The sequence below is a fragment of the Taeniopygia guttata genome, chromosome 2, assembly GCF_048771995.1.
Source record: "Taeniopygia guttata chromosome 2, bTaeGut7.mat, whole genome shotgun sequence".
Classification (NCBI taxonomy): Eukaryota; Metazoa; Chordata; class Aves; order Passeriformes; family Estrildidae; genus Taeniopygia; species Taeniopygia guttata.
Genome location: NC_133026.1, coordinates 46,479,357 through 46,501,016, shown reverse-complemented (window position 1 = coordinate 46,501,016; position 21,660 = coordinate 46,479,357). Strand labels below are relative to the sequence as shown.

The following is a 21,660-nucleotide window of genomic DNA, read 5'->3' as shown; positions in this document are numbered from 1 at the left end:
TACTATCCAAGCCAGAACTTGCCCTTATTACATCCTACACATCAGGAGTCACACAAATTTACCAGGTTTTATCGCAGAGGGCAACACCAGAGCAGATATATATGCTAGCTAGACCTGCTTGAACGGCACCACAACCAGATAAGCTAGCACAAGCAAAGGCATCACATTATTCTTTCCACCAAGGTGTTTGAGCCTTACAGCAGCAATTTCAGCTGTCCAACACAGAGGCTCGTAATAGTGTTAGCACCTGTGCTGACTGCCAAGGTCACACTGCACCACTGCTGATGGTGATAAACCCTCGTGGACTGTGTGCTTTGCAAATCTGGCAAACTGATGTCACACACAACCCTGGATTTGGCCATTTAAAATATGCACATCTCAGTTGATACCTTTTCATCAGCAGTATGATGAAAAGGTATCTCCAGTACACACAGGAGAAAACGGTCGGGATGCCATCGCACACTGCCGATCAGCTTTTGTGGCTTTTGGCAACCCTCACGTCATCATAACAGACAATGGCCCTGCATATACTTCACAGAAAACTGGACAGTTTCTACAATTCTGAGGTGTTGTATTCTATTCCCCGTTTAGCAACTGGACAGGCCATTGTAGAATGGGCACATGACACTTTAAAACTTATCTTAGATAAACAAAAAAGGGGAATGTGTGGTGAAACCCCACAGAGCAGAGTAGCAAATGCTGCTTACACTTTGAAGCATTTAACAGAATTAGAAAAATCCCAGAACACAGTTATTTTAAATCACTTCTTATCACTACAATGATCCTGTGATGTTCAGCTTGCCCAATGTAATGGTGAGAGACCTCCTCACCAATACATGGGGTGGTCCTTGGGATCTTATTACCTGGGGACGGGAGTATGTGTGCATTTCAATGGACATTGGAACACGTTGGATACCTGCCAGATGTGTCCATCCTGCACTATGTCCTGCTTGGGACTACAGGCAGCATCCTCCTGACAGCCCCTCAACAGACATCACTGAGCTGTGTATGGAGCAGTAACCAGAACAATTGCTCACCTACCTCATGGAAATCTGGGACTCTTGAAGTGACAGTTCATATAAGGACTTCATTTGTTTACGATTTATTTTTTCCTGTTTACAAGCTGTTTTTTCTGTTTACAGATTGTTCTTCTAGTAGTTGAGTTCTAAGGGTTAAATGGTTTCTTGTTTTTAGAGCTAAGTTGTAACTTGTAACTGTAAGTAGGCTAACAACCTGTGGCGTGTTAGCCTGAAGCATGGTGATCTCGCCTCACAGCTCCTGGAAGTGAGTGTTGTAACTTTAAGCTGGGGAAGCTAGGCTTGTCAAATTAAGTAAAAGGCCTCATTCACATTAGACCCCACCATCAGTCCTCAAGTGCAGAATTGGAGCCAGTGAAATCACTAAAACTGTGCCGAGCAGGAGCAGAAGGTTTTAAAAAACTGCAAGTCTGGGTGAAGTTTAAAATTAAAGTTCCAAACATAGCAAAAAGATTGTAATTAATACAGAAGAACATGTTTTCAGACTACATTGCCATCTTTAATCTCTGATCAAACTGTACTACAGATGCTACAGAGATAGAAGAGGGCAAAAAACAGGAATTAGTCTAATCATCAACACTAAAAGCTTGGGAAAAGACCAGCACAAACCACAATGTAGGTCAAAAAATATGTCCATAGAGAGGCAGTGGGAAGAAAAGCAGGTATGGAAAGAAAAAAAATTAAATGCCTGCATCCCTGCTCCTTCTTTCTATGGAAGAAGATGTACCTGAAGTAATGAATACACTCTGTCTTGTGGGGATGAGCATTACAGATTTACAACAGAGGTAGAAAGCAATTAGATGAATTGCAGGACCTTTTATTACCAATTGCAGGACCTTTTATTACCGATTGCAATTTCATGACAGGGTTATTATTTATTAAATACAGAAGCAGCCAGTTGAATTCTTACTGCTCTTTGGTTTAATTCCACTTATAAAAAGGCTGAAGAAATTACACAGAGCAGACTAAAAGTGCTCTCTGCAGCAGCAGGCTTCTCTCTCACTGCCTTCATATGGATGCACATACACAGAGAGAAATAAAAAAAGTCATTGTATAGAAGAGGAACAAGTTACACCCAATTTCCCTTTAAAAAGCCTAAGGTAGAGTAAAATAAACGCACTGTACTGCTATCATTACTGCACCTGAAGAGAAGTTTGGAGAATGTAACACCCTCAAATACTGAAGTTCAGTTTTTTACCATCTCCAGAAAAATATACACTTTACCACCTGCTCTCACATACAAAACCAGTGTGCAGACAAAAAGTGAACACGTGAAATGACATGAACTAGGTCAGAATTACTATATAGGTGGAGTGAAGAAGATAATATTTGCCGTAATACACAATTGCATCCCAGGTCATCTCCATGAAGAGAGATTATGTATATTTTCAGGCAGCAAAAGGGATGAGCTATTCAAACCCCAGCAGCTTTGTGCCAGCACTTATTTTGCATCCACTGAACTGCAGAGCAGTGGAAAGGAAGAGGAGACAGAAAGAAGTGAAGAAATACCCACTGAAGAAACTGTCTCAGCATGGCTCAAATCTCTACGGCATTGTTCATGCTTATCTGTCACTGCACATTGGCACAAGCAGGGTGTTTAGTAACTTAGTTTGCCAGAAAAACAAGTGCCATAAAAAAATTTCTTTAAATTTTTTTTCCATGAGTGTTTTGCACATAATAATAAAAAAGATTCAGAAAATATGTATAAAATTTCTGTAAAATATATTTTGTATATAAAATAGTAGTCTTCTGCATGCCAGCTATTTTTAGACTATAATGTAGATATAGATTAGTCTGGTGTGATACAAACCTTCATTTCCAAAATAACAGTCTTTTGCTAATATATTTTTCAGGCATATTTCTTTGTATATTATCTGATATTCCTTAGCAGTACATTGATCACACAATGAAATATATTTTCATTAAAAATGTGAACATGAGCTGCTATCATTTCCATTTCTGCACAAATAAAACTGTTCAATTACGGTTTCAGTCCAATGAAGAAGTGAAACAGGACTGCCTCACACACTGACTTGAACACAGAAAACACAGTTCAAAGAAACAAGACTGTCTAAAGAAAAATACAAAATTTAGCAACCAGTTTAAGGCTGTGAATACAGTTGATGTAAGTGTTCACATCCCCAGTGACCAAACAGGCAGAAAATTCTAACCAGGCAAATAAACTCAAATCAATATTTTTATGTCCCCACATTTTGAGACTATTGTGTCTCTTAGATCATCCACATTTGATTAAGGTGACAATGATGCGGATATCTCATGCTAATGATTCTTTGCTCACCATTGTAAATGTGAGTATTATGAACAAATGCTTGGAGAAATGTGAACTAGGGTGTTGTTTTTGGAGTGGGCATGATTACCCTCATGATGGCATTGCACACAGGCAGCCCTCATGAGCTAGCTGAGGACAGCTGCTTTATGTGCAGTAGACCAGCAGCACCAGATCTTCATGTAAATAAATTGCCTCAGCCCTTTTCAGCTCACAGGTTGTGCCCAAGCATGTGAACAGCTGATCTGGCTTGCTACTTTTGGGAGGTAAGCTGTGGATTCTTTTCACATATGGGTATATGTATAAGCAGAGATGATTTACTGTTATACAGATAAAACAACATCTCCTTTAGTTAGCTGAGAAATTTCCAGTGCTTGTCCAAACATACCTCTGAAACAGGTAATATTGTTCTTGTACTAAAGAATACAGGATAAAATAATAAGTATCATCTAGGAAGCAGGAGTGCGAGAAGTTTCAAGTACATAACAGTGGTGTGGGCGGAATATATGAAGTAGCAAATGCAATACCTAATTTGCTAAAGTCATTAGAAGCAAACCAGAAATCAGTGTGGGAGACATTCGTTGCACCTGGTGCTCAGAGCTAAGTTTTCAGAACTCTTAAAAAGGCCAGAATTGTTGAAGAGTTCCTTAGGTTTTATCTTTGGAACAGGAAGAAAATTGGAAGGGAAAAAAGTTATTGTTATGCATCCACATGCATCAAGCCAGTGAGAGATTAAATGAAGGAAAAGGAAAATGTGTCTACACTCAAAGCGTTCAAAGCCTTTGTAGCACAATTTGCTTCAGGAGAAAATAATGTTTTCTGTGGTTACGAACATGCAAAAAAGATTCCAGACTTTATATGAACTGCTGCTCGGGGATTAGATGAGGATTTAATATCTTTCTCAGAGAAAGGATTAATTAAAATCTGTCTTCTCTGGGAAGGTGATGAGCAAAATAATTTCATATGCATATAGAGCTTTTGAATTTTTTCTCTACAGAAATGAAATGTATTTGGTGACTTCTCATTTCATATCTTTTTCTTCTAAAAAAGGAATAATTTTATATTTTTATACATAGGACTAGCTGAAGGGATTTTAACATGCTTTCAAAATGTCAAAAAAATTGAATCATGGGAGTCTCCTTTAGAAAACTTTGAAAATCTACTGTTAGGAGCTGAGGAAATACGGCTTAAACATCACTAAGAATCTGTCCTTTTGCTACATATTTCACCACACTTAACAGTGAAATTGGTTAGAAAGTCTACTGGCTAGTGATAGACCTAACTGCATTTTTAATTTCATGATCATATTGTGAAAAGTTTTACTTCTCTTTCCACAAAAGGCCTTGATTGTTGTCAAAAAGCTGAAGCGTGTACACACACAATTAGTTTTTGTTTATTTGCAGACCTTAGCAGCTGGTGTTTTAGAGAACTTGGATAAAAATCCAAGTAATCTGGCTCTGCCTCGGGGTGTGAAAGTTTGGAAATGTCTTTCACTACCTTGAGAAAGGAATGACACAAACTAGAACGTCTCATAGGATACCTGCTGGTGCCTGGCCCCCTCCATTCTTTCCCTCTATAAAGCAGTAATCCATGACAGTTTCAGCGAAAAAAAGATTAAAAATCTTCCATTATTTGTTTCATGATAAAGATGCCAGTAGACATGTCTGAATTCCCTCCAGCACTGATGTGAAAGAAATAGATATTTTACTGAATAAATGTAATTAAAAAAAAACTAACCTTCCCTTTTATAAGGAGTTTGACACCTGTGATCTGTTAACTGTACCATTTTTTAAAATGAAATATCTGACATATGTACATAAATTTATGCATATATACATACATACATACACATACACATACACATACACATACACATATACATATACATATACATATACGTATATGTATATGTATATGTATGTATATATATGTATGTATGTATATGTATATAGCAGAAATTTATATTACTCAGGCTAAATTTCAGGGCTTCCTGTACTGAAAATCATTGACACACAATAAATGGATAGTTAGTTAAAAAAAAATAAATAAAAAGAACAACTAAAAGAAACCTAAACACAACCAAGTAAACAAATAAAAAACCCAAACCAAAATAAAACAAATAAACAAAAAAACCCTGAACACACAAAAATCTGTGTAATGGGTGCATAACCCATACCAGAAGTAGGAAAGCAGAAAGCAATGACTGCAAGATCTAAAGAAGCAAACAAAAACAAAGACTCTACTGGAGAAGTTTACATCTTTTCTTATAAATCTTCTGTCCTTAAAAGTCTGGGACCTCAACTGGTCTTTTTTGTCTTTCATCCCATATTTCATAAAATCCAATTTTGATCTCATGCTTCATAAAATCCAGTCTCACTTCTTCAGTCCCGACATGCACCAAGTCTGAGGCAAAGGCCGGTCCACTTCTGCTGCCCTGTTTGATGAGCATCAGTGTCCCTTGCTCAGGTGTTCAAGGTCCCTGCCCTGCATCAGAGCACGGGTAAGGCCAAAAAAAGAAGGTGATCCTCCTCCTGATGAGTACACTCCAGTAATTACCAAATAGTTAGTACAGCAGGGAACAGCATCTCTTGGATGCAGCAGGGACCAGATTTGGATGATCTGGTCTACTGATTTAAACATGGATCAACTTCAATGAGTGTTTGCCTGAACTTTATAAGGCAGTCTTAGCCCATATGTTTATCACAGATTCAAGGAGCTCAAGAAAGGATTGATGGCCTGCAATTTTGCAGTCACTACATGGTCCTGTAAGATTAATATGGATTAACTGTCTGAGCATTAAATATTTAATGTAATAAAAAGTTTTCTTAAAGGTATGGAAGTGTGACTTGGTCCTGCATTTTAATGGTGCTTAAAAAAAGTCCAGTCAACATCTAATTTGTTCTGTTCAAATCCCAACATGGTCCAAAGCTAAATCTCTTCTCTTTGGAGAAGAAGAGAGAATCAAAGGAGAAGATAAAATAATTAGGCAAGCTGAATTTAAAATCACTGTTCCAGACTATCAAATAGATTAGACTTCAAAGACAGAACAGTAAATTATACATATGTATAATATATATGTACAAGTTCTCATTCCATTTTTGTAATTGAAAAAAAAATGTTTTATTAATTCATCCCTGACTCTCTAGATACTCAGTAATGGGTCATCAGTTACATTGAATAAGTTATAGTGAAATCTTTGTGGTACCTGCCCAAAATTAACCTAAGCCTGTTCCATATCATATCCTTAGCTCAGTCTAGCTGAGACTGGGTATGCATTTCACCTTTTTTCCTACACTACTTTTGGAAACAGTGCTAATAAATTATGAGGTATGAACTCACCCATAGTGAAATGAAAATAGAAAATTTCAGCTGTGTTGGTTTAGGTCAGGTAACAGCTTTTTTTAATTTAATTACAAGATGAAGCTATAATATTTCAAAACTTATAAAATGAAGAAAATTAAATATTACACAGAGAAAGTGCTGAAGTTGAAATTTCTCTAACCTGTTATTTTAGCTGAAAGTCTTTTCTAATTTGAATGCTGCTTGTGAAAGCAAAAACACCATTAAGATTTTATCACGTTGGCCTCTTACTGGTTCTTAGTGGTTTGCCTGCAGACGAACACAGATCTTATTTGCATGTCATCACTTAAGAGCAACACCCTTCAGTTCAGGTCAGAGGCAGAATATTTTTGCTCCTCTCTTCTGTTCCTTGCATCAACCAACAGAGTCATGCAAAGTTAGGGATATCGTTCCAATGGCATGTAGGTGAAGGTTTTTGGCCACTACCTGCAGCATCAACATAGTGACTGAGTTTTTAAATGCTTTTTTATAGCAGAGACTATTAAACCACAGAATGTCCCTCCTGAACACTATAAAGTGGATAAGTAATGAGTTCAGCTATCAGTGGTTTCTTCACCTTCACTGCTGCCTTGCAAATGGAAGAATTAACTCAAAAATTTGACACCAGCAATTAAAAGGAAAGAGGTGAGCAACACTTAATTTTACAGCATGGAGCAACCTGAAAGCCACCCAAGGAAATACCTACTAATGGAGCCAGGTTATAAAGTGACCAAACTGCCTGAGTGGCCACATTCTGGTAATATACTTCACTTTATAAAGACTCCTCATTAATTAACACATTTGCATTTGATTTCTGATGGCAGGGTTTCAGCTGCAGCAGGACAGACTCTCTGGGGACAGGGAACGTGCTTGCAGGAGCAAACAAACCCAAATCCACTGAAGGAGGTGAATTATCAAGCTTGCCCTGGTGTATCCCCTACACCTGTGCAGTGCAAAAAAGGCTGCTTGTGACTAGCATGATTTTAAAATGAAGCTTCACACCTCTTGACACCTACCTTTCTTCTGGAGACCAAAGCAAATGTGAGGTTTTTTTCCCATTTCACAGTGAAAGCTTAGTTTTTTTTCTCAGCCTGAAGAAACAAGATGAAATTTCATTTGTGCACAATCATTGTGCCATGATTATATTTAAAAAAATCAATAGACACAGCTGTCCTATGGCCTGCCTTTATTTTAAAGTACATTGATGCTACCAAAACCAACTTTCCCAGAAGCCCACTACCACAACACAGCTGATCAGTTTCTAGCATTTTACAGTATAATGACAATTCTTTCCCTCCGGATGGCTTTTTAAAGACTACTTTAACTCCATGCATTCTCTGAAAATTAAGCACCTGGTACAGGGTCTGCATTTTATAAGGCAGAAATCAGCTGCCCCCTATGTGTGAGGCATCATGCTTGTTTTCAAACTCAGGTGGAATTTTGAGGAAAAATCCAGCATAGAAAAACCAGCTAAACATTGATGGCTTGTTTTGAAAAGCTAATAGAGGCTTCACAGACCATCAGTGACAGCAGGGAGAGCAGGTACTCCAAGGTTTTACCTGTGAAAAAGATAAAGGACAACTATCTCTGCTGATGTTTAAAAATCAGCAGCAGCACTCATCCTCAGTATCTCCAACAGAAGCCCTACATACTGCCCATTGGAACCAGAAAATACCCCAGAGATGCAGAAGACAGCGGGGTGGGTTTCTCAACGTGATTACAGGTTACTGGCACAGCAATCCTGGTCATTCCAGATGGTTCCAGCCAAATGTTGAAAGAAGGACACAGCTGACAAATTACATAAAGCTCACCACAGTATGTCACACTACTGCACACCCAGTCCTCCCATATCATTGAATTTTCCACTGTCTTGTATCCATGGACATAGCTACACCTTCAAGTATTTCCAGATGCTGCACAGACACGTTTAATTATCCTAGCTAGAAATGGAGGAAGATAAAAAGCAGGATTTCTAGTTCATGGAAACTTTCGTCCCTTCACTCCCCAAGTGCCTATTCTTCCACTTCCTGGTTCCAAACTCTTGTACAAATTGACAAGCCAAAGATCTGACAGGGCTGTTCAGTGAGCAGCTGTCTGTTGAGAGCCAAAAGTTAATGAGCTTTCGATTTCCTGAACTCAAACAGAGACACTGCAAGCTCTGGGGTGGTTCTGCTGGAACTGCCTGGGATTCAGAAAACACACACTAAGCCTGATGTGTGTGAGATCCAGTACTTCAAATAAATCACTGTCTTTTAATAAAAGAGAATCATACCTCCTACTTTACTAGCAGCTGTTTTGTCAAGTTCTACCTGTCAGTCGGTAATGATCTTTTTTACTGTCCATAAGATGTCAATGCCACAACAGGCAATGTCTCCTAAATCAGGGGTTTGCTGGAAACATCTTCTCACCTATAGATCCTACTCAGTGCAGTAATAAACCAGCTTTGTCAGAGCAATTCCAAACTCACAAGAGGACTTTGCACTGCTGTTCTTCATCACCCATGTGACACCCAGCTAGGAGAGCAGAGAGAACCAATTTCAGCAGGTAAGATCCACATATATTGTGACAGAGGACATAGGTGCTTAGAGCAAAGATTTTAAATGTCAGCAAACAAAATGATGGAAAACTTGAGCTAACTGAGCACTTTTTCATGCTGCTTAAGCTTCATCTACATTTATTTATTCTCAGCTGCAAGAAACTTAAAACTTGCAGCCCCTCCTTTAGGTGTAGGTAAGGATCAGAGCATTAGCACACTGCAGGATGAATTCTCCATCCAGAAAATCTATGTAATAGACGGGAGCAAAGCAGACAAGCCTATCATCTCTTCAGTAAAGGTTTGAATCATTTGCAGCTATAAAACAACTGTTCGGTGTTTTCAAATAGCTATTGCAACCATCATTATTCAATAACACATCTTCCCTTAGCAAAAGAGGCAAAAATAGAAGCATAGAAGATATATGATATATAATGTGCATAGAAGATATATGATATGTAATGTGAACATTATTAAGTACCTTATTTAAGCATTAATCTTTAACCTTCACAAACTTTGTGACAGCATACAATGATAGTTGCTGAAGGAAACTCTTTTTTCATATTCACACAACAGCATTATTTATAGCAGCAATGTACATCTGAACAATAAAGGAGCAGGAAAGGTAGTGATGAAAGATGCATTGTAACAAGCAATAAATCATACAGCACTGAATCATTGGAAGCTAAAGAAAATGAAACTACCTGAAAATAACACCATGATTTAGCAAAAGTCCTTTAAGATGAGTTTAATGCTAAGTACATATTTGTTTCTTACTGAAGTAGTGAACTTTTATTCAGAATTGAGTACGTTCTTAAAGGTTCTGCAGGGTCAGGATCTAAAGGAAGATGACATTTTTGGTGATTTCCATCCAAGTCTACCGGATAAACAACGTTCTCAGGGAAATTCATAAAGCCATCAAACACATCGGCACATCTCAGTTGATAACAACAAATATCTCTAACAAAATAAACTCTATTAGCATTCCTTTCAGATTGCGTAAGTGGCATTCCTGTAAGCATTCATTTTTCACCTTCCAGTTAAGTGCTTTTGCCAATGAAAAACTGCTTTAGGAGACTTAAATATATCTAAAAGCTGTTACAGATAAGCCATTCTTTTTTACCCATCATTTTCATGCCTTTCTAGGACAACAATTCAAGACAGTCAGGAATGAAACATTAAATATATAGATTCGGTCTCTGTCTTTGAAGACTGCCTGTGATTTTCATATATGTGGAATTCTTTATGTGTGTTGTGTGTTTGCATTACATTTGTTTTGCTTTAAATAACATTTAAGCATCAATCTTAGATTCTCTAACAATTCTCCATAATCATCACTTTCATTAAAAAAGCTTTGTTTATCAAGCCATGAAGATCTGTTCTTTACAATATTTGGCATGATTATTTTATACAAGTAATTACTTTTTCACTGATTTAAGGCAAAAACTTGTAATAATAAAAATGATCAGAATCTCAGGGCATGTGTTATATGCAAAGACAAAAAAGAACAGTTTAATCAGGAGAGGAAGTGAGTGAAGAAAGACACAGAACCAGTCTTCAAATCCATCAGTGTGGGAAGGGATATGACATGAGGGACGCAAATTGCAGCAAGGATTAAGGTGGACATTAGCGACAAAAAAAAATTCTCTAGTTATAAGGCAATGGAAATCTCTGAGACAGGTTGCCTGGGGATCTAATGTAAGCCCATCCCAGGAGTTTTTTTAGTTCAGTTAATGAAACATCCATCAGGAAGAGTTTAGGAATAAATTTTTCTCGACATGAGGGTAGGCGACACGTCTCTTGATATGTGGTTCATCCGTTTTTTGTAGGTTTTTTTTTCTAATTCCAGGGTAAAATTTAAGTAGAAATTAATAGAGAAAGGAAAATGGAGGAAAAATCATGCTATTTTCTTTATGCCAGACTGAAGAGACAGATGCCACTTTGTTCTTGGGGAGTTGTGGCTCTTCAGAGAACCTCTTAATGATGCACACGTTTTTATTACCTCAGCAGTACGAATCAGATGCCTAGATGTCCTGGAGTATACAAAACACCCCACAGGGCTGGCACAGGCTGAGATTTTTCCCACAGATAACTTGACAGGCCTCCACAGCCACTAGGCAATTTCCATTTATTAAGATAAATGCAAAAACACCTCCTGTGTGTTACTGGAGGCCTGCTCTCTGCTCAAGAGGGACCATAGTGGTTTCCTTGACATTTTCATATACATACATACATATATAAGTTTTAGCTTAGCAAAACTAGCAGCTGCTGGTGGTCTTTGGTGATGTAAGGTGATATATCTGACCGTGGGAAGCAATCTTTGATACAGAGAGCATCCTCATTCATTAAATTAGTTTCAGCCTGAGTCTGTAATAATGTGACAGCATCTTTGCAATGAAAGCCTTTTGACTCATACTCTCTCTTTAAATGCTGAGAATCCAAGCAGCTGCAGAGGTCAGCATCAAAGTGTGAGTCATAAAATGAGTTTCAGACTCAGTTATATAATGAATCCGAGCACACAGCCTCCTTCACACAGAAATAAAGCAGAACTCTATGAATCAAATGAGAAATGACCAGAAGGAGAAAATGTTTTCTGGTCTTTGATGTAAGTCACTGGTATTTTTCAGTTTGAAGACTCCATAAAAGTTTCCAGTGAAGCTGTGTACTGTCTTCAGTGAATTTCAGCCTCTGCTGATAGCTTTGCTTCACTTAGTACTCCCACTGATCCCTTAGAAGTTGAAGAACACAGGTATATGTGAATTCTTTAAACTCAGTGAAGTTTAAAAGGGAAAAAAATTTATGCTCTTCACAAGCCTGCCTGAAAATGTTTGCAATTACCTTGCTGTTCTGGTTGCAATTAAGGAAAGCACATCCTGCTCCATGTAAGTAATATGAAATGAGCAACCTTTTCCCCCTCAAAGACGCAACACCTAAGGATGCAAGAACGGGTGTATTTCAGAGCAGAATTAGGCTCCAAGTAAGATTTCTGCTAGCAGCTTTTCCTACACTTCTATATTAAATTAATTTCAGAAAGTTTTTAGGCTACTATTCCAATATCACCTAAAATCAGTGATCTTGATATTGATGTTAAAGAACAATGAAGACCAAGTAGTTGCAGGATTAGCACATTTTCAGTTTCTTGTGAACAATTAGCTAAGACCAGCACATTCAGGGCAATTTTGCACATCTTCTGTATGCTAGATTCTTCTCTAGTTAACTCGTTCCACCTGCAATTACAACAAGCCAAATTTAAAAATTATTTCAGCAAGATTTGCTTCATTCAGTGTGCAAATCTATAGGACTTCAGCCAACAAAGCCCACAACCTTGTCCACAACCCTAGAAAGAGCCCAGAGAAGCATTCTGAAGAGCTTTTTGTGATGAATAGAAAGGTTTACACTTCAGCTATCAGACATTACCTCTCCACCAGTTGGTGCTTTGATCAGCCCATTACAGCAACACAACAGAAGTGATGTACAACACAACACCGCATGATAGCTATTTTTATGTGCTCTGAACAGCAGCACAAAACAACACAGTGCAATGAGAAGACCATGAGATTTCCTGTGCCCCCATCTGGGGCTTTTTACCACCCATTTATTATTCATACCAAGCTTTAAAAATAGTCTGTTCTTGGCAGTCCTAACAGGATTGAAATTATCTGGGTGAAGTGACACTATGCTCAGCAGTTAACCTTCCTGCAACTAGGACATACCTTATGCATCTGATTTTAATTTAATAAATAGTGTTTTATTTTCCAATATGAAGAACATTATTGTAGTTTTCTTCAGATGTACCTCAGGACATATTTTAAATGTGGTGCCATTTTATTTAAATGTTGCAACCTATGTACATATTCGACAGTTTTCACCCAGAAGCAGCACAGAAATATTAGAGATCATTATAGAACTGTTTGGTTTTTAGAGGGAATGTTGCTGATAGCAAAAACATGACAGGTTAGTAATTCTTATTTATTGAATTTCTCTGTCTTGCACTGAAAGGGACACACTTTCCTAATTCCTCTTCCATCTTTAGCAATTCACTTCAAATGTACTCAATTTAGAGTTTTCCATTCATACTGTGTCAAAATCTAAACAGAGCAAAATTCCAGGTTCATATCAAAGCTGTAAATTCTATTTGAAAATCCTCCATGTTTCAACATGTGTTTTATGCTGCCCAAAATCACTTTCATAATGACCTCGTCTCCTCCTTTCAAAAAAAACCAAACTATTTTAACCCATGACACCATCTAGGTCTTCTGTATTTATGCAAACTTCCTCATCTTTCTTATGTAACTTTTCATGGGCAAAGATTTTGATATTTTTCTTTTTGCTGGTTTTTTTTTTAACCTGCATCTCATAGGAGAACTAGAATTAAATTATGAATTACCTTCTAACAACAAAAAAAGCTAAAGAGCCTTCTGAAATATATGAAAAACTTCCCAATAAATTCAGTAGGGTGACAATTCCATCCTGCAAAAAGCAGCATATTTTCTAGTGCTGGTCCATGTACATGGTTTTAGACATACATAGATACATTTTTTTTCACTAAGTTTTATACATATATATTTTCCCTAATGTCTCCATCTACAAGCAACACACTATTTGAATTTAAAACAGTAATAGGCACTGTAGAGAGAGAGATATTAATTAAGCATTCAAGAAATCCAACAAAACCCACCACTGAAGTATTTGGAAGCACCTTTTAATGTCACTTAATGTGCTCTTAACAGATAAAACTGTGCCTGTCATAGATTCTCTCCTCTACCTCCACTCAGTCCATTTACTGCACATCTCTGACATAACACTTCCTCTGATGTGACAGGGAATCCTTTCTGTACTTGGACAGCTGTGAAAGGCATCTCAGCTGTGAAACTGTGAAGCATCTCAGCATGGACATCAGAAAGTCCCACCTCTTAACCCTTGCCCTGCCACCATGCCACTGTTATACAGTTGGTAGTGGCCAAAGAGAGGTTTCCACAAGAGCACTGCAAGTAGGCAGGTACAGAGTTTTGAGCAGGGAAAGACAATTTCAGCATGATTTTGCTTTCCCAGAACTCACATCAATTGCATAAGCTGCAGAGCTCTTCATCAAAGACCTTTAATTTGCCAGGAAACAGAACAACTGCACTGTTATTTCACCAGCTTAATGTGTTGCTTTCCATTGGTGCCCAGGTGTCACCATAATAAATAATTTTCCAATTACAAATTATTACCTAGCAGAAATTTAAAAAAAAGAAGATAAAAAGTGTGATTAATTTTATAACATTTCTAAAATTGTTTTAATTTTGCTACAGATTTTTGCACAATCCTGACAGTTTTTCTCTCCCTATCCTTGTGGCTAGTCTATAACTGTTCCTTCACTGATCTTTCCCAAAGAATAAGATGTATTGTTATTCCATTCTCCTATTCTGATCTCTTCTTTTCTGAGAAGTCAGTCTGAGAGAAAGAAAGAGCACAGTGAAAACACTATTGTCAGAAAAAGGCAGTATATTTTTAAAATAGATTGGCATTTTTTCCATTAATTTAAAAGCTATCTAGTCATAACTTCAAAATTGAATCTAAATCTAATATCATGAAGCATCATCTTTGCAGTAGTTTTTCTAACCAGTCTTTTTATTTAGAAGTTTCAAACTGGAGATCATTTTAAGGTGAGGTAAACCTACATAACAATACCCTTCTGCAGAAAAGAAGCAAAAAATACCCACATGGATTCTGTCAAATCACATCATATTTCCAATATTTTTTCAAACAGCTTTTTCCACCACCTGTGTTAGCTTGAGAATATATTAAAGAAGAACCTTTTATTATCAGAGTTTTACTATTATATTTATTTTGGGGGCCTTTTTGTTTTTACCTCCTTTTCTCACTGTGTTCCTGGTTAACTCAAGGTGGGAATGCTTTTTAAACTAGTGTGTCACAGCAGTTGTCTTGCTCCTATTTTTTTATTTGCTGAGATTCTTCATAAGATCAAACATCCAGACTATAACTACAAATAATTATTCTTTGTTTGAAAAAAAAAAAGTAAAATAAAAAATATTTGATTTTCTAAACTCAACTGACTTTTGTTGAAATAATACAAGAAAAGCTCGAGAAATTCTGATACTTTGATCCCCCAGATTGAATCATCAGGTTTCTGGTTTTTGAAGTGATTTGCTCAATCCTTCTTCTAATGAAAGCCAATGCTTTTTAATGAATGAGTAATAGGAATGACATTCAGAAAACTTCCACTGAGTAGCTTTGGCAATGTAACTTTGGTTCAGTGTAACTGTAGAGCTTTATACCTTAGCTGATTAAAAGCTGATCTTCTCATGAAATATTTAGGATATATGCAGAGTATTCAAGCTGCATTGTATTGTAATGCAAATGAAGCTTAGTTAATTATTATGGAAATTGTGTTTTATTTAACTGATACATAGTTTTCTCATTTTGCAGAGCAAATGCAAAATAAATGTTTTGTCATGATTCTCTCCTTTTCCATTTCCTCTAAATTCACTGCTTTAAGCCAATCTGTCAGAATGTACTTTATTTATATGTTTGTTCAATCAATGGCACAAGAGAGAAATGTTAATGCTTTGCACTCCTTGCTCCATTTCAACTGCAGTTCTCCTCCTCTTTTAGGTTGAAACTCTACTAAATAGTTTTCAAATGTTTTCAAATGAGGTTTTTCTGAGAGGCAAGATACCCCTTCTCTTCCACATGTGGAAGTTTTTTTGGTATTTATTTTCTCTGCCTACTCATTTTAAATCTCTGACGTGGATGCATTCAACTGCTGCAATTGTCACTGCTTAAAGCTCTTGAATTCTTCTGTTCAAGGGGCCATCTTTTTATATAACTCTAAATGCCACACTAAACCAATCTGAAGTGTCAGATGCAACTTATTTGTCCTTCTAGGCAGCTCTTTTCCAGCAATGGCAGGAAGCCAGAAGGGTGCATGGCTGCAACACCTCTCCCAGGACTGTTTCTAAAGACTGCTCAGAGACCATTCTGGCAGGACTTGTGGCCCATAGGGGACCCATCACACTGGAGCAGTTCATTCCCAAAGAACAGGACATCTAGAAATGCTCCAAGCTAGAGAACTTCTTGAAGCACTGCAACCTGTGGGAAGAACCCACGGCGATGTAGGTTTGTTTCCCATAAGTGGAAACAAACTTATATGAAACAGGGACAATATTAGGGGAGGAAGGTGAAGAGGAGAGAAGAGTTGTCAACAGACCACAGTCCCCATTCCCCATTCCCATGTGACACTTGGGGAGTGAAGGGGAGGTGGAAGAGTTAGGACTGAAGTTGAGGCTTGGAAGAACTGAGGTGGGGAGGGGGGGAAAGTGATTATGTTTAATTTCTCATTATCCTTCTTTCTTATTAACTGGCAGTAAATTAAATTGCTATTCCCCAAGGTGAGTCACCCATGAGAGTGATTGATAAGTGACATCCTTGTCCTTATCTCAACCCAGGAGATTTTTTCTTCTTATTTTCTCCTTCTGCTCTGCTGAGCATGGGGAACAAATGAGCAGCTCGGTGGGTAAATGACAGCCAGCCAAGGTCAACCCATCACGGGCAGAGAGATGAGTGGAGAGTGGGTGGAGTGGTCCTGCTTTATCTGCTTTCATCTAGAGATGCATGGGACTCGTTTTCTCCTTTTTGTGCAGTACCTGCTAATCGTCGGTGTTCTAAAGCTTACCTTGCTTGCTGTTAGTTACTTTGGGCAACAAATTTAAAAATATAGGACCCAAGCAAATTGGTCCAACAAAAAATAGGAAAATTCATTGAACAAACTGGTAAACATCAGCTATTCTTAATTAGAGTTATTTTTCTTTTTTATGTGACTTTCTTTATACATCTATGAGTGTCCCTTATCACTGTAAGAAACTTTTCCCTCCTCAGCTGCACTGGAAAATTCCTCCAAGGTGGTGAAAGCACATGAAAGGTCAGCTGTATCCTGAGAGTTTGGGTTGCTCAGTGCCTTGTGCACATTATAAGCTCAAATGTGCTAAGCATTTCATGTCCTTGAAAGAAAAGTAAGGGTCCTTCCTATGTTATGACAAGTATTTTTGGACCATAAATATAGTTAAAATAACCTTTAATTTTGTGAGAGGCATCTGCACTTAAATTTTACTAGGAATTTGGCAGAAGCCACAGATCCAACCTGTCTCACATGCTGGTGTGCATGATTAAAGGGATGCAGGCTGGCCCAGCCAAGGAGGTGTGCTGCATTCCTGCTAAATGTGCGTTACCGTTGCCAAGTAACATAAATTCAGTGCTGCAGTCAAATACTGCCATAAGTCAACAGCTACCCTCCAGCTAGGCATCAATCTTGAAATGAGTTGCTAAGATGCAAATATAACCTTTTCATAATTTCTCTGCAATGGAATATTCCTATGTGCCTCTACTTCTTTCTCTTCCTACCAAGGTATGGGCAAAAGAATGTGACAAAAATATTTGCTGTCTGTCAGCAACTTTTAACACTAAGTGGTCTGTCATAATTTCTTTAACACTAAGTCAACAGTTATTGCACTCAGTTCAAAGTTTTGGCATCTTGCTTTCTGATCAGCTGGTTGAATCTGGAATCAGGACTTCCAAGAATTTCCTTCCTTCTCCAGTCAACCAAACTGGCTGGGCTTACATGATAGAAGGCTGTGCAAGTTTTGAGTCTCAGATATTCAGTGAGAAAACATCTCTATAGTTCCCAGTATACAATGAAGCTCAAGGGAAGCAGACAAAATTCCCTCTTTTCACCCTAAACAAGCACAAGGTCACAGGCAAGCCCAGATTAAAAAAAAAAATAAAATTAAAAATAAAATTAAATTTAAAAAAAAAAACAAAAAAAAAAAAAAACAAGGAAAGGGAAAAACAAATCCCTTCCATGCTGTTCTGGTTCTGGCTGGAGTAGTTAATTTTCTTCGCAGTGGCTCGTATGGGGCTGTGTTTTGGATTTGTGTTGAACACAGGGTTGATAATATAGAGAGGTTTTTTTTTTATTGCTGTTATTCCAGGGACTACACAGTCCCTTTTCTGCTTTCCATAGTGCCACACTAGTTGAGAAGTTGAGGATGCATGGAAGGCTGGGAGCCAAGACAGCCCCAAACTGGTGACCCAAACTGACCAAAGGGATATTCCAGACCATGTGACATAAAGTAGAGGGAAGAAGGAGGAAGGGGAGGACTTGGATTGATGGTGTTTGTGTTCCCAAGTTACCCTTTATTGTGATGGGGCCCTGCTCTCTTGGAGATGGCTGAACACCTGCCTGCCCATGGAAGCTCTGAATTAATCCCTTGCTTTGCTTTGCTTGTGCGTGCAGCTTTTGCTTTCTCTATCAAGTTGCCTTTATCTCAACCCACAAGTTTTTCTAGCTTTTACATTTCCCATTTTCTCCCTGATCCCACTGTTAGGGGAGTGAGTGACCAGCTGCATAGGGCTTGGCTGCTAGCTGGGGTTAAACCACAACACATATCACACATACCCTTTTGAGTATGATCAAGCAAAGGACTTACAGGTGTGGAATCTCAAAATACACAAAGTTAATTTGGCTCCAATGAAAAGGTAAAGACGTGTTTCCTCTGTTAACTCTGTGAAAGTTATGCAAGGTTTGTTAAACGCTCTGAGAGCTTTGCATGGTAGAACTGCATAAGTGAAGGCCACAGGAGGCATCTTACCTCTACTGAAGTAAAGGGTGCAAACAGTTTCCACTGGAGAGCAATAAATGCCAGGATGTCTTGAGCCAGGACATTCAAAGGCTAGGATTATTAATAAAGGAGAAAAGAGTTTAGGTTTAGATTTATTTAGGTTTAACAGAGATTTTAGTTAATTCCTATTTAATGGATTCAGGTTCAGTCCCCATTCAACTAACAAATGGAAATTAAAATGGAAATATTACAGGGTTTTGACTATTTTTAAACTTCACAAGAAACAGGCTTCAGCAACTGAATATGTACCTGAGAAATTAATAGAAAAATTAAGGAGTCTGATAGAATGTATTTTTTATTTGCTCAGTTGTTTTATCCCTCAAAAAGACTCATAATACTGAACGGCAGCAACATATGCATATATAGCTGGACTAGACAGAATAATTTTTGGTAGTTGACATATCCAAGTTGCATCCTTCCAGCAGCAGCATCAGAGACTTGGAGTCACTTCTTGCTTATTGAGATTTGGTTCATCTGCAATGCATTGACTGGATTCTTTTTTTCAGAGCATCAAGGTCTCTGTATAAAGCTCATGAAATCTTAAAACTGAAAGAACTTTCAGTTCTTAAACTGTCCTTTCAAGGTCAGCTATATTTAACATTGATTCTGTGATGTCATTATTTTTGTTCTATGAGCAAAGGGTGTCTCTCTTTCATTTATGTGTGTGTTAGACAAAATTTTGCGCTACCTTTGGCCAGATTTTAAGAGTATGACTACTATCTGTGACCACTATAAACATATGATGAAATGCATATGTTCATACAGTTTTTGCTCTTTATCTTTTTTTTTTTTCCAATGACATTTATAAAGCTTCAGGAGAAGAAACAACCCGATGGTTACAGCTGACCTTTTAAAAAAATACCATGAGGTTCCTTAAAGAACTGTTCACATCAGAGAGTCTTTTTTGTTGTCTTAGCAGGCTTCATCACTTATTCCTTAGGTGCTATCCTATGCTCATTTCTGTTTCAGGATATGTACTTCAGATCACTTTATGTTGCAGTCAGGTGTTTTATAACATGGCAGGAATCCACGAGCTCAAAATGTTGCTTAAAAATACTTTAATTTAAATGTTAGTTGTAAGACAAACTAAGAGGGCTTATAGCTTGATTTTCTTAAAAAAAAAAAAAAAAAAAAAAAAAGCCAAAACCTGTAATCACACTGTACATCTTTCCAATTCTTACCTTTTGAGTCCACCAAGTACCTACACATCTCAGAGAACTGGATGTGTCCAAGATATAAAGATCCTGCAACTTCATGAACAGCAGCTACAGAAAGTACTGCTGTCTTCACAGAGGACCCACAAGGAGAATGCTTTTTTTCCTGTTGGGATGATTTTCCATTTTCATAAGCAACAAAAGGCCACCCAGGATATAGGCAGATGAGTACACACAGAAGCTACCAAAATGTGTGGTACAGCCACCAAACTGCATGAACAGTTTATTGCACATGGTGGCTTCTCCCCTGCAAAAGACAGAAGGGAATATAGGAGAACAGTGTGGTGAATACAGTATGGTATTTAAGGAGACATATATATCACGCCATAAGAATTTTATGAGAGATTGCATTAATTTTAACTTCGAAACACAGAGGGAAAACACCCCCCTCTAATTTAAAATGCATCATTTTTTATGCCCAGAGAACATTCCGTTCTGCAACAGCACACTTATTTCTTTAGTCTTGAGGCAAAATACTCAGTCGGTAAAATCTGTCTTCCCTTTATTTTTGTTGATGATAATGACCATTGTCACTATTCTTATACATTTCAAGTGTTCGTAATTTCAGCATTTGTTCAAAGTTTCAAGTCCTAATAGCAACGAGTCAATTATTTTGCAGGATAATGATTTGTAAACACTTAGAGTGACTGAATCAAGGAGAGGACACAGGAAGAAATTTGCTGCACTTTTTGTAGTAGCGACTATGAAATACAATGAGGTGACCATTAAAAACAAAGCTTGTGTTGTACTATCCTTCTTGGATATGGATTTAACTGAGAATATGTTGTTGAGGGAAGAAGATACTTGGGATTTGAAAGAAAGTGCAGCAGTTTTCTCAGGATTATGTATTTGAGTGAGTTTTCACAGACTGGTTCCTGCATTTAACTACTGATTTTGCTTTTTTACTTAATCACTGTTATACTTCTTGGGAATATGCTTGGGAAATGGGGGTTTTTGCCACCCTCCCCCTTACTGCAGCTCAACAGATGCTGTAACTTATGCTGCAAGCACCATTTAATGAATTAACCAGAGGCTGGAGAGGTGGCTGTTTACACTTGCACAGAATGGAATTAAGGATAGCAATGTGGCTTTTTCATAACAAAAGGGGTCTGAGATGCTGCAGAATAATCTCCATAAATAGTCCTTCCACTTCAAATCCCAATGCTGTACACAAGATTTCTCCTACCCTTACATGGCCAAGGGAGTAGATTGAGTAAAAGTGCACCTCAAGTGGCAAATGGAGGGTCCTATACTTTTTTATAGTGTCTCTATTGCATCCGTCACTCCTAGCATAGCTGAAGAAAGCAGCCTTTTCTAGATGGCATTAAAGGAAAAAAATCCCATCTAACAAACAAAAACAAAAAAAGGAAAACAAAGCAAAACAAAACAAAAAACCCCCACAAAAACAAAACAAAAACTCAAACAAAAAAAAAAAACAACAAAAAACCAAGAAAACAAAAGAAACAAACAAACAAAAAAACCCATGAACCCAAACTACCAAAACCATTACCAAAACCCACTTTCCCACTTTCAAGGATAAGATAGTTTTGAGGTTGAATTTTTTTGTAAT

The 21,660-nt window shown here is 37.7% G+C and overlaps 1 long non-coding RNA gene across 1 annotated transcript; it reads right to left on the bottom strand.

Annotated features, from left to right (window-relative positions):
• Nucleotides 1–7,848: 7,848 nt before the first annotated feature.
• Nucleotides 7,849–21,523, bottom strand: LOC140682645 (uncharacterized). Its single transcript, XR_012054624.1, has 3 exons — nt 20,058–21,523; nt 18,847–18,927; nt 7,849–12,423 (listed from the first exon to the last, which is right to left on the bottom strand). It is a non-coding gene; the product is annotated as an uncharacterized lncRNA (long non-coding RNA).
• Nucleotides 21,524–21,660: the final 137 nt, after the last annotated feature.